Source organism: Mixophyes fleayi, chromosome 2 (assembly GCF_038048845.1).
Source record: "Mixophyes fleayi isolate aMixFle1 chromosome 2, aMixFle1.hap1, whole genome shotgun sequence".
NCBI lineage: Eukaryota > Metazoa > Chordata > Amphibia > Anura > Limnodynastidae > Mixophyes > Mixophyes fleayi.
In genome coordinates, this window is record NC_134403.1 from 253,946,929 (window position 1) to 253,965,395 (window position 18,467).

Genomic DNA, 18,467 nt, shown 5'->3' on the forward strand with positions numbered 1-18,467 from the left:
CTTCCTGGTGCTACGTCACATAAAACGTCATCACGTCTCTCCTGGTGACGCGTGGTTACGACGTATATCTGATCCCCCCCCCTAGATCTCCCAATTACCTGATTATGTTATATACTAGGAACCTGTAGCATGCTTGTCCCGGCTCGATAGTGGTAGCAATAATTTAGTGGTACATTCCACTCAGCACATATGGCCATAATATAAGACTAGCTTAATATATATACAGAGATATAATAGTGGGCTGTTGGTGCACTTTCAATATAAGATTTAACAATTGATAGCCGCAGTATGAGTTATATATTTCGTTTTTATTGGTCATACATCAGAGTGAGAATTATTTACTCAACTATCCTGCTAAATAAATGGGCTGAGTCACCAATATGTAGTGACATTTTGCATGTCAAGTATGACAATCACATGAATATCAAATGACCAGTCAATCAAGATCTTTTTTCCATTTTACATAAGATTGTGGCTGTTATCGAAAGGTTTGTGTTTTTATTTCACAATTTCTTACATCTCTATCAATTTTCTATTTGTTTTTATATGTTGGCTCAAAGAAATTTAGAATACTCAAAACGAACTATGTACGGATTATAGAATATATTATTGGACTGGAGTGCCTTTGTGTTTTTAAGTTCCAGCTCTGGACTTTAAGAATTATAGTCATTATTTGCTGGAAGAGCACCCCCTCATCTATATATTTACACATATTCAATTTGATTTTGTTTGTAATTGAGGTCAGTCCCATTCCTTGTGCGATTACATTTCTTTCTATAGACACTAAGCCTAAATTTCTATCCAATAACACTATGTGAAACCCCTAGATATACACTATATGGACAAAAGTATTTGGCCACACCTGTTAATTATTGAAATGAGGTGTTTCAATCAGACCTGTTTCCAGAGGTGTATAAAATCAAGCACCTAGCCATATAGTCTCCATTTGCAAACATTTGTGATACAAAATGGGTCAATCTGAAGAGCGCAATGACTTCAAGCGTGGTACTGTGATAGGATGCCACCTTTGCAATAAGATCAGGGCTGCCAAGAGGGATTCAGGGCCCCGGTACAACAAATTCATGGGGCCCCCCTTATAGTCGAGTATGCTAAAAAAAATTGTGCCGCAAATTCTTTAGGAGATGTGATCATGCATTTGGGGGCGTGGAATATGCGCCATTGGGGCATGGCTAACACATCAAAATCACTAGGCTCTGAATTCGCTGTAGCGTCACATATGTCCAAGCACTCCTGACTTTCAGGACATCTAGCACCACAGTGTAGTACAGAAAGAATGCAGTGTGTACACAGAGTTCAGTCTGAGCCTGCACCTTACATTGGGCAGAACACTCACCAAAAATTGCCATTGTCCCTACTAGAATCACAACATTTCACATACTGTCCTGCTCTCTCCTACCTGTTCTTCTCACTTTCACCACCTGTGGCTGCAGGTTTCTTTAGTTGCGGCTTGTCTGGATCCTAGAAAGCTGGGGGCCCTATTTGGAAAAAAATAGCTACATTTAGATAATTCCAAGCAACCCTGGCGTTAAATCAATACCACCCACGATTAATAATTAGGCCTTTCTTCAGCTCCAACATTACAATATTGTGCCACTTCATCATCGCCATGCCTTATGATCACACTGTGCCCTCCATGCTGCTTTTGCCCCTTCACCTGGCTCCCCTTCATAACACTATACTATGCTGCTCCCCCCCTTTTTCAATCCCACTGTGCAATGCCTCCCCCCTTTTTAACCTCACTGTGCCATGCTGCCTCCCTGTTTTTTTAACACTACTGTGCCATGCTGCCCCCGTTTTAAAACCCCACTGTGCCATGCTGCCCCCCTGTTCTTTAACCCCTCTGTGCCATGCCCCCCCATTTTATAACCCCTCTGTGCCATGCCCCCCCATTTTTTAACACCTCTGTGCCATGCCCCCCCCCCTCGTTTTTAACCCCTTTGTGCCATGCCCTTCCCCCGTTTTTTAACCCCTCTGAGCCATGCCCCCCCTCGTTTTTTAACCCCTCTGTGCCATGCCCACCCCCCAGTTTTCCTCCCTTTACTTACCTTTTCCTTTTCTTCTCTCTTCTTTCTTGGTCCTCTCTGCTCCATTCAGACTGAATGCCAGGCGTGACATGATGACGTCACACCCGGTATTCAGTCTGAATGGAGCAGAGAGGAGGGACGCCGGCCCAGCGATCACGTGAGTATGTTTGGTTTTTTTTAACTACCCTGCTCCACTCACCAACGACCGAGCCCCCCCTGCAAAAAAAAATAAAACAACAAAAAAAAATTTGTTTTGAAAAAAAAAAAGAATTAAAAAAAATATCGTCAGCACAAGGGCCCGGGCCGGGCCCCCTGGCATGCCCGGGCCTGGGTAATTAGTACCCGCTCCCCCCCCCCTCTCGGCGGCCCTGAATAAGATGGTTCATGAAATTTCAACCCTGACGGATATTCCATGGTCAACTGTAAGTGATATTATTAGAAAGTAGAAACGCTTAGGAACAGCAACTCCCCCACGAAGCGGAAGACCAGGTAAAATCACAGAGCGGGGTCAACGACTGATGCATGGGGGGAATTCAATTTCCCCCAAACTACCACAGAGCTAAAACTATTACCATTATTACGGTAATAGTGCACGTAATTACCGTTATTACGGTACTTCTAACGCCGGGAGCTGCGAGCAGAAAGCCGGGTTAACAATACTGTAATAACGGTAATATCTAATGCGGCGGTACTTCGGGGGGAATCGAATTCTTCCCATGGTGTGTAAAAGTCGCCAACGTTCTGCTGATTCCATAGCTGAAGAGTCCTGAAATTCCACTGGCATTAATGTAAGCTCAAAAACTGTGGCAGGAACTTAACGGAATGGGTTTCCATGGCCGAGCAGCTGCATTCAAGCCTCACATCACCAAGACAAATGCCAAGCATCGGATGGAGTGGTTTAAAGCATTCCAACACTGGACTTTGTTGCAGTGGAAACGTTCTGTGGAGCGAAGAATCACGCTTCTCTGTTTGGCAGTCAAATGGGCGAGTCTGGGCTTGGCTGATGCCGGGAGATCATTACCTGCCTGACTGTATTATGCTAACTGAAGTTTGACGGAGAAAGAATAATGGTATGGGCCTGTTTTTCAGGGTTTGGGCTAGGCCCCTTATCTCCAGTGAATGGCAATATTAATACTTCAGCATACCAAGTCATTTTGGACAATGCTATACTTCCAATTTTGTGGAAACAGATTGGAGAAGGCCCTTTTCTATTCCAACATGACTGTGCCCCAGTGTACAATGCAAGGACTACAAAGACATGATTTGATAAGTTCGGTGTGGAAGAACTTAACTGGCCAACACAGAGCCCTGACCTCAACCCCATTGAACACCTTTCGGATGAACTGGAACGGAAATTGCGAACCAGACCTTCTCATCCAACATCAGTGACTGACCTCATAAATGCTCTACAGAATGAATGGGCACAAATTCCCACAGAAACACACCCAATATCTCGTGGAAAACCTTTCTAGAAGAGTGGAAGTTGTCATTGCTGCAAAAGGCAGACCAACTCCATATTAAAGTATTTGTATTTGAATACAATGTTATTACAGTCCTTGTTGGTGTAATGGTCAAGTGTCCAAATACTTTTGTCCATATACTGTATATTAAATCGCAATAAAATACTTTATACTCTTCTGAAAATTCTATCAAATAGAAATATATATATGGTGCACACACCACTCCACTTATTTCACATAAGTGGAGTGGTGTGTGCACCATATATATGTATTTCTGTTTGATCACACAATATTTGGTGTGGCTGTCATCTCTGGTTCTTTGGAGTGGTGTTTATCTACACATCGCACGAATCTCTGAATCACACAGCAATTAACTGTGTTATCAAAATACTACACTATTGTGCGCCTTGTCTTTTTGTTTTACTCCCCAGATAATTTCTATTGCACCGATTGGCTCATATAAGGACTGGCTGCCGCCTGTACATTGAAAGTGTACTTGAATGTTTTTGCGGACTATATACATTCATTCCACTCTCTGACAGCGGCAGTATCTCAATATGTGGAAATATTTCTAAAAAAATTTGTTGTTACATTACCAGCATATCTCAAAGATACTACCTCTCTATTACAGCTGTTACGATCATTTGAATGGAAAGATGGTTACCGATGGGCAACCATAGATGTACAGGCACTATATACCTGTATTGGTCATGACCAGGGGGTTGAGGCCATAACATATTTTTGGGAGTTGGATAGTAATTTGGACAATTCCCATAGAGAATTTTATATGTGTTCTTATAAAATTTATTCTTACACACAATTATTTTAAATTCATGGATCTGTTCTATATCCAATTGTGCGGTACAGCTATGGGCACAATATTTGCGCCCAGTTTTGCCAATTTATTTATGGGCAAATGGGAATCAGAATACATATACTCCAATAATCCATTCAAGTCTAACATAATGTTTTATAGACGTTATATCGACGATATCATCATAATTTGGGAGGGTTCTGATGATACCCTTGATGCCTTTTTTAAGTTTATTGGGGACAACAACCTCAATTTAAGCTTTACCTATAAGACTGATGTCAACTATATTGATTTTTTGGATTTGAAATTGGAAGCCAAAAATGGCAGAATTGAAACAAGTACATTTATTAAAGAGGTAGATAGTAACAGTTATGTACACTTTGAGAGCTGCCATTTGCAAAAGTGGAAGGAAAATATACATTTCTCTCAATTTAATAGGGTAAAGAGGAACTGTTCTGATGAAGTCATCTGTGCAAGTCAATCTAAGATCTATTTTGAGAGATTCAAAGAACAAGGATACCCTGAAAGCCTGCTAGATAATGCACTTATTAGGACTAGGGAAAGAAAGAGAGAGGAACTTTTGAGTTATAGAATAAAAGATAACAGCAAGAAGATTACAGTTCCTTTTATAACTGAATATAGTGCTGATGAAAAAAGATTAGGACACTCTCTAAACAAACACTGGAATATCATTAAAATGGATCCTATTCTAGGTCCTGTACTGGGGGATAAGCCCGATATAGTGTTTAGAAAAACTAAGAATCTAAAAACTCTACTAGCACCTAGCCTCTTGAGCAATCTAGTGGATAAAAGTGGGGGAACTTTTCTTTCTAATTTGGGCTCTAACTGTGGCTTTGTAAAATGTTCAAAATGTAATATTTGCAAACTAGCTGATACTTATGGAAGATCTGTTTTTGACTCAACTAATACCAAGGAGTATAAAATTAAAGGAGCTATTACCTGTCAAAGTTCCTCAGTTATTTATATCTTAGAATGTCCGTGTCATCTCAAATATGTGGGGAAAACTAAAAGAATGCTTAAGATACGTATACAGGAACACGTGCGGGCAATAAAAAATAAACTTGACACCCATGCAGTTTCCAGACATTTCAAACTTTTTCATGATGGAGACTCCAGTTTACTAAGATTTAAAGCTTTAGAGCATGTCACGCTAGGTCCAAGGGGGGGAGATCTTGCCAATAGATTATCTTGCAGGGAAATGTATTGGATTTTTCAATTAAGTACACTTGTTCCTTTGGGCTTAAACGAAGCCTTTAAAATAGCTCCATTCATTTGATGTATGATTTTGTCCTCAATGTTTGTTATACTAATTTGCTCTCTCTCTGCTCCATTTTTCTAGTTTTTGTCCAGTCTTTTATACCAAACAGGAAGATATTATCCTGGAGAATCTTAGTTGCATATTTTGTTCAGTCAGTTATTTGATATATAGAATCATTCTGTTTACTCTGATTAGTTAGGTTAGCATACTATGTCTAGCATTCAATAAGCGATACAATGTACCACCTATCATATCTGCTAAGTTAGCTATTTGATGTTTTATACTTTTGTGTATCAGTATAGTTAGCATACTGTGTCTAGTATCCCTTATGGATTTGTAATATATCGCTAGATTTTTAGGTTTTAGTGATTATTCTTTTAATGGGGACCATATCTATATATCCCCTATGTCATATATAATTACTATTGGCATATTCATGACTTAAATAGCGTTGTATAGTATTACTCTGTATTCCGGAAATGATGCAAAAACCGGAAGTGACATGTCGCAAACGGGCGGAAGTGATGTGTATATCGGATGCTAACGGAGGCAAAAGGAGATCCATTGAGCTCTGTGGGGGAAATAAACACTCCGGATATCACTGATTGGAAGTGGGGACTATAAAAGACGGGGAACCGTGTCCCAAACAATATTCACCCTTTTGATAAAGTCTATTGCGGACGAAACGCGTCAAGGAGGCAGCATCTTTCTCTGTGTGTTCCAGCTAGCAGCAGGAGAAGGAGTTTCCGGTCCATGCTTGGATTTATTTGGAATTTTCTGACACAGATAAGCCTGCTTATATTTTATTCAATGTACGGGCAATATATTTGTCTTTTTGGAATGTGCCATGTCTATTAAATTTTATTACTTTTTATGAAAATAACGCACTTGTCATGAATGTACTACACTATTGTGTTGCTATTTCCTTTTGAGCCCTAGTGTGTGAATCCAATTTGGAGGCCAGTTTTGAATCCCAGTGGAATATCACAAAGATGTGCAATTTATCATCTGCAATCTGGTACGGGGCTAATCTGGAATAATTATTTCCACATTTAACTAATTGGTGATAATACACTATGTTTGGCGCTTCTTTTTTCTATTTTTTTATATAGGTTTACATCTGCAATCTGATGTACAAAAGTGAAGCAGCCTACTGTATGTGAATTTATATGTCTATGAGCACGTTTGTTCACGTGTTGTTTTAATTTACACTGAGCGCCGTTGTCTTTTCCACTATTTTATATTCATTCCTAATAGTTGACATTTTTGCCATATTTGTATTAATTATTGTTACTATATATATGTGTATATATATATATATATATATATATATATATACACACACACATATATGTGTATATATATATATATATATATATATATACACACACATAAGTGCATGAATTAAGGTTTTGTAATGTCTTGCGTAAGATATGTGCGAATTCTCGAAATGTTTTTTAGATGTATGTAACATGATTTAGATATAGAGTCAATGTGGGGAACAAAGGATAGGTGTGAGTCAAGGATTACACCTAGTCAGCGAGCTTGTGGGGTGGGATTTATGTCATGTTATCAACAGAGATAGAAATGTCAGGTATGCTCTTGTTGGTGGGTTGGAATATTATTAACTCTGTTATAGAAAGATTAAGTTTGAGTTGGCGAGAGGACATTTAAGATGAAATGGCAATAAGGCAGTCAGTTACATGGGACAACACAGATGTCGAGAGATCAGGAGAGGATAGATAAATTTGGGTATCATCCGCATAGAGATGATACTGAAATCCAAAGGAACTTATTAGATTTCCAAGAGAAGCGGTATAGATAGAGAACAGCAGAGGACCTACCACTGAGCCTTGCGGTATTCCAACTGATAAAGGAAGCAGAACAGAGGTGGCCCCAGATAAATTAACAGTGAAAGAGCGATTAGAAAGGTAGGATGAGGACCAGGATAGAACAGTGTCTTGAAGACCTAGGGATTGCAGCGTTTGTATGAGAAGAGAGTGGTCGACGGTGTCAAATGCAGCCGAGAGATCCAGGATAATTAGGAGAGAGTAATGGCGTTTAGTTTTAGCAGTGATCAGATCATTGACAACCTTAGTCAACGCAGTCTCTATGGAGTGTTGAGAACGAAAGCCAGACTGCAGAGGATCCAACAGGTTGAGGAAAGGAAACGTGTGAGGCAAGTGTAGGCAAGTCTCTCTAGAAGCTTGGAGGGGCATGGGAGCTGAGAGATGGGACGGTAATTTGAGAGAAAGTTTGGGTTGGAATCTTGTTTTTTTAGAATAGGCGTAATCACTGCGTGTTTGTATAGTGATGGAAAGATGCCAGTAGAGAGCGAGAGATTACAGATTTTAGTTAGAGGTGAAATGAGCACTGGAGACAGGGATCTACCAATTGGCGAGGGAATAGGATCAAGAGGACAGGAGGTAGAGTAGGAAGATAAGAAGAAAGTAGAAATTTCCTCTTCATTTGTGGGGTCAAATGAAGAGAGGGTGTCAGAGGGTAGTGGGAAGGAATTGAGCTGATTGCTTGTTAAGGAAGAGGATACCATTTCTAGTCTGATCTTAGCAATCTTGTCCTTGACTTAGGAAGCAAGATCATGTGCACTGAGAGTAGACGGAGGGTTTGAGGTAGGAGGATTGAGAAAAGATTTAAATGTATTGAAAAGGCGTTTGGGGTTAGAAGCCTGAGCATAGATAAGAGATTGGAAGTATGTTTGTTTTTCAGTGTCCAGAGCATTTCGATAGGAGCGGTAGATAGAAATATATGTGAAGAAGTCAGAGGTGCGAGATTTACGCCAGCGACGTTCTGCTTTACGGGACAGTTTTTGAAGATTTCGCATTGCTTGATCACTTGATCAAGGGCTGTTACTGAGGTTTGGTGAAAATAAGGTACTGCCATCTCAGGGGAGGAGAATGTAGAGATAGGGGAGAGAAGGTGTTGGAGAGAGGTGGAAAATTGTTGAAGATTAATAGAATTAAGATTTCTGTGAGTATGAGGAGGCTTGGTAGAGTTAGACAGTGGAGAGGTTAGAGCAGTGGGGGTGAGTGTGTAGCTGATAAGGTGATGATCTGAGAGGGGGAAGGGTGTGTTAAGAATATTAGAAACTGAGCATAGTCTAGAGAAAACAAGATCAAGGCAATGGCCTACCTGATGAGTAGATGATTCAATACACTGGGAGAGGTCAAGTGAGGAGGTTAGAGAGAGTAGTTTGGAAGCAGCTTTGGAAGGTGTGCATATATATATCTATATATATATATATATATACATATATATATATACATACAGTCAAGTCCATAAATATTGGGACATCGACACAATTCTCATATTTTGGGCTCTATACACCACCACAATGGATTTGAAATTAAACTAACAAGATGTGCTTTAACTGCAGACTTTCAGCTTTAGTTTGAGGGTATTTACATCCAAATCAGGTGAACAGTGTAGGAATTACAACAGTTTCTATATATGCCTCCCACTTTTTAAGGGACCAAAAGTAATGGGACAATCGACTCAAAAGCTATTTCATGGACATGTATGGGCTATTCCCTCGTTATTTCATCATCAATTAAGCAGGTAAAAGGTCTGGAGTTGATTCTAGGTGTGACATTTGCATTTGGAATCTGTTGCTGTCGACTCTCAATATGAAATCCTGAGAAGGACAGTTCCACTAATTAAAGGTATCAGTGGTCAGGTCAGATGGAACATCAGAATGATACATTTTAGTGTACAGGACAGTGCTTTTTATACAGATTTGGACACATGCTATTTTTAGAATCAGGTTGTAACCTGTTTACCAAAACATAGTTTGACATGCATTGCAAAGCTAACAATATTTACACTTATCTGTGATATCTTACAAATTCAGTGATGTCCTGCATCTTGAGCTTTGGCCACCAATAGTTCTGAGAAACCAATTCAGTGGTCTTATGTACTCCAGTATGACCAGCAAAGCGAGTGGAGTGGAACCATGTCAGAAGTTTTCTTCGGAGATTAGCCGGAACAAAAGTCTTCCCAGGCGGTGGTGAACAGACAGTAGTCAAAGTAGATGTGAGTAGGCACTTGGGATCCAGAATAGGACGAGATGATGTTTCCTCAATATTAGCATCAACACTGAAAGCCCGAGATAGGGCGTCAGCACGTTTGTCCTCTCCAGGTTTAAATGTGATGCGGATATCAAAACGAGAAAAAAAGACCATCTAGCTTGTCTAGGATTTAGACACTGAGCAAATTGTAAATACAGAAAATTTTTATGATCTGTAAAAATAGTGACGGGGTGTCCAACTCCCTCCAACAGATAGCGCCACTCATCCAGGACTATTTTAATAGCAAGAAACTCTTTATCTCCAATAGCATAATTTTTCTCTGCCGGTAGAAATTTCCTGGAGAAAAATGCACAGGGACGAAACTGATTAAGATGAGATTTCTGAGAAATAACAGCCCCTACTCCTACATTTGAGGCATCAATTTCAAGAAAAAACGATTGAGAGCTGTTGGGTTTGCTGAAGAATAGGTGCTGAAGAGAATGCTTCTTTAAGAAATTCAAAGGCTGTTAGGGCCTCTGGAGGCCAGGATTTAGGATTGGTGCCTTTCTGTGTAAGGGACACAATGGGTGCCACAATGGTAGAATACCCTTTAATAAAGCATCTATAATAATTTGAAAATCCCCAAAAACGCTGTACAGGTTTCAGGCCCAAAGGAAGGGGCCACTCAATTATGGCTCACACTTTTTCCGGATCCATCTCCAGTCCCGTGCCAGAGACTATATAGCTAAGAAACAACATCTGTGGTTGTTCAAACAAACATTTTTCAAGGTTACAAAAAAGTTGATTCTTGCGGGGTCGTGAGAGAACCTCTGCCACATGAAGACGATGTGACTAGATATTTTGAGAAAAAATCAAGATGTCATCTAGGTAGACTACAACACAGTCATAGAGGAGTCCCTAAAAATCTCATTAACAAAACTCTGAAACACAGCTGGGGCGTTACACAAACCAAAGGGCATCACCAGATATTCATAGTGGCCATCACAGGTGTTAAAGGCCGTTTCCATTGATTGCCTGCTTTGATTCTGATAAGATTATAGGCTCCTCTAAGGTCCAACTTGGTAAATATCTTGGCCCCCTTAATACGGTCAAAGAGTTCAGTAATGAGTGGAATGGGATATCGGTTCTTAATCGTTATAGCATTAAGGCCTCTGTAATCAATACACGGTCAGAGAGAACCGTCCTTCTTTTTAACGAAAAAGAATCTGGCCCTGGCAGGAGAAGAAGAAGGTCTGATGAAACCACGTTGGAGATTCTCTTGAACATAGACATGGCTAGGGTCTCTGGCAACAATAAGGGGTACACATGGCCTAGAGGAGGAATTTGACCAGGTTGAAGGTCAATAGGGCAGTCCCAGGCTCGATGAGGAGGAAGGTGTTCGGAACTGGTTTAGATATCCAAAAATGATGAATATTGCTTTGGAAGAAGATCAAACTTAACTTCTGACGAAATGCTAGTAGAGGCCAGGGGGTGAACACGTGAACACGAGAAAGACAATTTTGAAAACAGTTTGGACTCCAGGATAAGACTTGGGAAGTAGTCCAATCCATCTGAATGTTGTTGGAGCCAGGGCAGCCCCAAGATAACCGGACTGATGGAGAACGGTAAAACATGGAAAGATATCATATCTTTATGTAGTGCTCCTATTTGCGAAAGGATAGGCTTAGTGCTGATCTTGATAAGACCATTGGAGATACGGGATCCATCAATAGCAGTACCAGAAACAGGATGCTCTAGGCAGATGTAGCCAAAGAATTTTGAGACACGAGGGAAAGAGAAATAAAATTCCCAGCAGCTTCTCAATCCAATAAGGCATAGGAATGGATGGGGCCTGATGGGCCATACAATGTAATGGGGAAGTAACAGAGCTTAGGTAAACTGGGCTGAGGAGAGGATTTAATATTGCCCAATCTGACCTCTCCGGAACAAATTAGGCTTTGGCGTTTCCCGACTTCTTGGGACAGTTGTTAAGCATATGACCCGGATCAGCACAATAAATACACAGTTTGTTTTTAAATCTTCGGTCGCGCTTCTTTGGAGTCGAGCGTGACTGTCCTAGTTGCATAGGTTCATCCTCGGAAGATGAAGAAAAGTAACGAGGTGTTGTCCTAGGCACAGAACGTTGAGAGATATCCCTCTCAGCAGCTCTTTTGCGGAAATGAAGGTCCACACGGTTACATAAGGAAATTAGGGCATCTAAAGAAGTTGGTAATTCCTGAGAGGCCAGAGCGTCCTTGATTTTATCGGATAGTCCTTGCCAAAAGGTAGCCACCAGGGCATCATTATTCCAGCGCAACTCGGATGACAAAGTGCGAAAAGTGATGACATATTGAGCCACGGATCGCGGCCCTTGGCGGAGTCTAAGGATACTAGATGCAGCAGATATAACACGACCAGGTTCATCGAAGATTTTTCGAAATGCAGCTATAAAGGCGGCACTGTCAGAAAGGAGTAGATCATCCCGCTCCCAGAGGGGAGAAGCCCAGGCCAGGGCCTGACCAGAAAGCAAGGATATTAGATAAGCGACCTTAGCCTTTTGGGTAGGAAAATTCTGAGGTTGTAGTTCGAATTGAATCGAACACTGGTTGAGGAAACCTCTACAAATCTTGAGGTCCCCATCGAACTTTGAAGGAGAAGGAATCCGAAGAGTAGAGGTGGAGTTGGCGGGTATCTCAAGAACAGGAGGTTCGGGTGCTGAAATGACAGGAGGAGGTGTGGAAGCAGCAACACGAATAGAATCCATTCTGGAAGCCAGTGTTTGGAAACACTAAAGGAGTTGTCGCTGAACCCCGTCTTGTTGTTCCACCCGGTTAAGTAAATGTTGAAGCATGTCTTTGGCCGAAGCCTCCCCAGTAGAATCCGTCATGGTCTGTTGATACTGTCACGGTTTGGTAAACTGGATTCTTGGGTCTGCCCAACTTGGCGCTACTCCCAGCAGGGCGCGGAGTCTAACGGACGGATGGTATTCACCAGTGACCACCCCAAGGTGATTTGGACTTAGCGGCGTCCGCCCGCAGGTCGCAGCCCCTACCAGGAGTGTCAGACGAGACCCTAGGGGAGTAAATAATAAGATGTTACGAAGAGACACAATGGAGGCAGATGGAGTGTAAGCTCTTTGGCCAGCGGTACAATGCATACAGGTGGAGCGAAAGCTCTTCAGCCAAATGGCGGTGTGAAGACAGATGCAGAGTGAACAATTTAGCCAGCAGGATAATGGAGACTAGTGCGGCTTGGGCAGTACAGCCTATAGTGTAGCGGCACAATGGAGACAGGTGTAGCTTGAGCAATTCAGCCAGTAGTATAGCGGCACAATAAGGATAGGTGCAGCGTGAACAGTCTAGCCATCATCATCATCACCATTTATTTATATAGCGCCACTGATTCCGCAGCGCTGTACAGAGAACTCATTCACAGCAGGGTAACGGAGACAAGTGCAGCATGAGCGGTACAGCCCGTAGTACAGCAGCACAGTGGAGACCAATGCAGCGTGAACAGTCCAGCCAACAGAGTAACGAGGACAAGAAGGCGCTGAGGATCCAAGGTAAATGTACAGGAGACAAGACGAAGTCTAATCAGGCAGGTAACTTGATGAACAGGCACTGAGGAGAAAGGGGAAGTGTCTTTTCAAGTTTGGAGCCAAACTGATAGCCAATGGAAAACATGCAGAGGACACAAAGGCTTAAGGTCTGCGCATGCGCAGAACCAAAGCCAGGACGCCAGCAGCTGAAGTATGCATCAATGGGGAACAGGTGAGCGTGTCGGTCTTCGGTTGTGGACGCTGAATGAGTGCTGTGTGACACACACACACATATATATATATATATATATATATATATATATATATATATACATAACCCGTGCATGATACTCATGCATTCTAGAAAATGTTTGTTCCCCGGGGGGATGTTAGGGCGGGGCGATTTAGGCTCCGCCCCCTTTTCGACTTCTGAGGCTGCCGGGGGCTGCACAGTATGTGCAGGTCCGCTCGGCAGTGACAGGCAGGGACAGTGTGCTGCCCGGCCGCTCTGTGTTTAAAACACAATCAGAGCAGCACACTGTCACTGCCAAACGGACCTGCACATACTGTGCAGCCGTCGGCAGCAAACCCCTGCTGGGAGGGGGGGGCGATTGCCCCGATCGCACCCCCCTGGATCCGCCACTGTACACATGTGTGTTCATGAGGTAAAATTACCTCACGAAAATGAGTTTGACCCCTCAACTCGTCAATAATGTCAGTATACCAAATTTCAGCCCTTTTTGAGGGGTTTTTTCCCATACACACTAAGAATTTAGTAGGTCAGTTAACCCGTGCATGATACTCATGCATTCTAGTCAAATCAAGCTACTTAAGCTGTTAAAAACTCCCCACTGTCATCCCCGGCAACCACCAACTACTCCCAACTGTCACTTCTCCTTCAAGAAATATATATATATATTTTTTAAATCTTTATAAACACTTTTAACAATTAACAAATTAAATTAACAAATTAAAAACATCTTAGTATACCAAATTTCAGCCCTTTCTGCATTTTTTTTTCCACACACACTAAGAATTTAGTAGGTCAGTGTACAACTCCGCCCAGCAGGTGGCGCTGCAGCTTGGTTTTATTTTTTCCACACACAGACAGACTAACACACGTCACTAGACATTTATATTATAGATATTTATACATATATATATCTATACATATATATATATATATCTATAAGCCTATACATATATATGTCTATATACATATATACATATATATCTATACCTATACAAACATATATATATATATATATATCTATATCTATACATATATATATCTATGTAAACATAAGAGAAGAAGCGCCAAACATAGTGTAAAACCATACAATTAAATTGCATAAATTGAGTGCTTGAATAGCCGCGTACCAGATAAATAAATATATCAGGCTTATCTGGTTTAGAAAATCAGATTCCAGATCCCTCTCAAATGGTGTATGGTAAATCCGTGGGTACACTAGAACTCAAAGAGAGAGCAACATAGTGCAATATGCCCATCCAATAATTAATTATTTTTTTTATTACATATCCAATTGCATAAGCAAACAAATGCCCGTACATTAAAACAAAGAATATAATGCTTATCTGAACAAGTCCACAGCATAAGGAAATCCCAGGAAACCTTCTCATAAAGGGAATACAAGACAGATAGTATAGGCAATGCCTCCTCAGTCCTTGAACCTTAACGTGTTTCGTCGTGAAAACTTTATCAAAAGGTAATATCCGTCCATGCCACTCGATCTCTTTAAATGGAAGATAATTAGAACAAGTCATATAAATGGAGCTATCTCAAATGCCTCATTAAGACTAAAGGTGTTAAAGTTCTTAATTTATATATCCAGAACATCTCTCGACATGCCAATTTTTTGGCAAGATCACCCCCTCAAGGACCAAGATCAACACATTCTATGGCTTTAAATTTCAGAGTACTTGGATCTCCATTATGAAATTTAGAGAAATGTCTAGAAACTGCATGAGTATCAGATTTATTCTTAATTGCTCTTGTATGTTCTTGAATACGCAATTTTAGCATCCTTTTGGTTTTTCCTATATATTTTAAGTGACAAGGGCACTCTAGAATATAAATTACTGATGTAGTTTGACATTTCATTGTACCTTTAATTTCTAAATTCATCTGAATTACTAGAATCAGAAAAAGTTTTATTATGAGGATCCACCAATTTACAGACATTACATTTCATACATTTTAAGAAACCGTCCTTTGATTTTGATAGGAAAGTTTCTTTATTCCTCTTATTTTTTAACATACTAGGAGCCATCAGGTAATAATGGATTCAGAATGGGATCCATCTTAATAATGCCCCAATACTTATTTAGAATATACCTGATTTTTTTGTTATCAGTATTAAATTCAGTTATAAAAGGGATTATTTCATTTTTATTTTTAATATCTTCTTTTCTTTTGTAAACTAGAATATCCTCCCTTTTCTTTTGCTTAGTTTTAATTAAAGCAATTTTTAACAATTCCTTAGGGTATCCCCATTCTCTAAATCTTTCCACATAAATTTTTAATTGAGAATCACAAGTATCTTGATTCGAACAGTTCTTTTTTATCCGACTAAATTAAGAGAAGGGAATATTCTCCTTCCACTTACCCAAATGACAACTGTCATAATGTAGGTAACTATTGCTGTCAACCTCCTTTATGAAAGTGCTAGTTGCAATACAATTATCTTTACTTTCCAAAATTAAATCTAGAAATTCTATATGGGTTTTATCAGTTTTCACAGTGAATTGAACAAATTCTTGAAAAGACTCCTCAGTACCATCCCAAATTATGACGATATCATCAATATAACGCTTATAGAATATAATACTACTCTTAAAAGGATTGTTATAATAAATTTGATTATACTCCCATTTTCCCATATACAGGTTAGCAAAGCTAGGGGCAAAGATTGTGCCCATAGCTGTGCCGCAAGTTTGGATATAAAAGACCTCCAGAAACTTAAAATAGTTATGCGACAAAATAAATTTAACAAGATCGCATAAAAACTTAGCATGATCCACAATAATATTATCATCTAATTCTAGGAAGTATTTAATGGCTTCCACCCCTTTTATATGATTAATTGATGTATACAAAGCTTGAACATCAATGGTAGCCCATCTGTAACCATCCTTCCATTCAATAGATTCTAAAAACTGTAATAAAGATGTTGTGTCCTTTAGATAAGCTGGTAGAGCAAGTCACATATTTTTTCAAGAATATATCTACATATTGGGATATAAAACAAGTCAGAGAATCAATTCCCGCTATTACAGGCCTCCCTGGAGGTCTCACCAGGGACTTATGTATCTTCGGGAGATAATAGAAGATCGGGATGATTGGATTTTCCCGTAATAAATATTGAAACTCATCTCTACAATGTAGGATTATCTACTGTCTAGTTTACTCTCTCCATTCCTTCCACTGTATGTATATCCCCCATAGAATTAATGCCGTTTTTTGTGCCCGTATGTTAAGGGCGGATGTATGCGTTAGGTATATACCAGTATTGGCTTCCTAAGGGCGGAAGTGATGTATCGCCATACTGGCGGAAGTGACGCCATGGAATTGCCAGACGGAAGTCTTCAGTGTTCAGACTCGCGCTTTCATTTGGCTGTGCAGACTATTTAAAGAGATCGAGTGGCATGGACGGATATTACCTTTTGATAAAGTCTTCACGACGAAACGCGTTAAGGTTCAAGGACTGAGGAGGCATTGCCTATACTATCTGTCCTGTATTCCCTGTATGAGAAGGTTTCCTGGGATTTCCTTATGCTGTGGACTTGTTCAGATAAGCATTATATTCTTTGTTTTAATGTACGGGCATTTGTTTGCTTATGCAATTGGATATGTAATAAAAAAAATAATTAATTATTGGATGGGCATATTGCACTATGTTACTCTCTCTTTGAGTTCTAGTGTACCCACGGATTTACCATACACCATTTGAGAGGGATCGTACGGCGCTCGCAGTGCATGTCGGGTGTGACGTCATCATGCCCGCCCGACATCCATTGCGGAGCGCGACAGAGGAGGAGACCAGGGAGGGAGCCGGATCACCAGCTGACCGCAAGGTAAGTATTTTCTTCTTTTTTTCAGTTTTTTTTTTTTTTTTTGCTGCCTCCGACGGGCCCCCCTGCAGGGCCCATATATATAATATTATTTTTTTTTGTATATATAGGGGCCCTGGTGCACTGCTGTGCCCGGGGGCCCAAGATGTTCTTAAGAGGGACCTGCATGATTCATCAGACCAGGCTCTCTTCCTCCATTGCTTCATGGTCCAGTTCTGGCGCTTATGTGCCTATTGTAGACACTTTCGGAGGTCGGCAAGCGTCAGCATGGGCACTTGGACCACTCTGCGGCTATGCAGCCCCGCACACAGTAAGCTGCGATGTACTGTGTATTCTGACTAGCTAGCATTAACTTATTCAGCAATTTGTGCTACAGTATCTCTTTTGTGGGTTTGGACCAGACAGGCTAGCCTTTGCTACCAACGTACATCAATGAGCCTTAGGCGCTCATGACCCTGCCCTTCTTTGACCACATTTGTTAGCTTCGAATCACTGCACACCGGGAACACCCTACAAGACTGGTTGTTTTGGAGATGCTCTGACCCAGTCATCTAGCCATCACAATTTGGCCCTTGTCAAAGTCGCTCAGATCCTTTGCTTGCCCATTTTACCTGCTTCCAACACACATAGTATATCCCACCCCTTAACAGGTGCCATTGTAATGAGATAATCAATGTTATTCACTTCACTTGTCAGTGGTGTTAATGTTGTGGTTGATCGGTGTATATGCTCACTATCTAGTTAGTGTGTTATACCCATGCTAATACCTGAACGTATACATAGCCACATCATACTTTATTATCAGTTCCTATATTTTGGTACTACAGGTGTACATACAAACATAGGCTCCCTGCTATACATGGTAGTTTCCATACAATCATGCTCTTAGGTGTAAGGCTAGAACCTTGTGTTTTTATTTCCAAATATAGACCAATATTGTGATATTTATGCCGCCAATGAGATATTTGCATCCCGCTAGGGACCTCATTCAATCTTGCTAAAAGAACTCCAAAAGGACTAAAGGATCATGTTGATGGTGTATATGTTGTAACAAGTTGGGTTTTACTTAGGTATGCTAAGAAAACCAGATATACACAGTTGCACACATGAAAACACGAGTTGTATAAACTTGCACCCATACACAAAATTTCCCAGGTATATATACAGTTGCCATAAAACAGCATGCTTGAAGTTGCATACTGCAGCACACACTA

The 18,467-nt window shown here is 40.6% G+C and overlaps 1 long non-coding RNA gene across 1 annotated transcript; it reads left to right on the forward strand.

Moving 5' to 3' along the window:
- Positions 1 to 37: 37 nt before the first annotated feature.
- On the forward strand, positions 38 to 6,481 carry LOC142138862 (uncharacterized). Its single transcript, XR_012688119.1, has 2 exons — positions 38 to 488; positions 5,680 to 6,481. It is a non-coding gene; the product is annotated as an uncharacterized LOC142138862 (long non-coding RNA).
- The last annotated feature ends 11,986 nt before the right edge of the window (positions 6,482 to 18,467 follow it).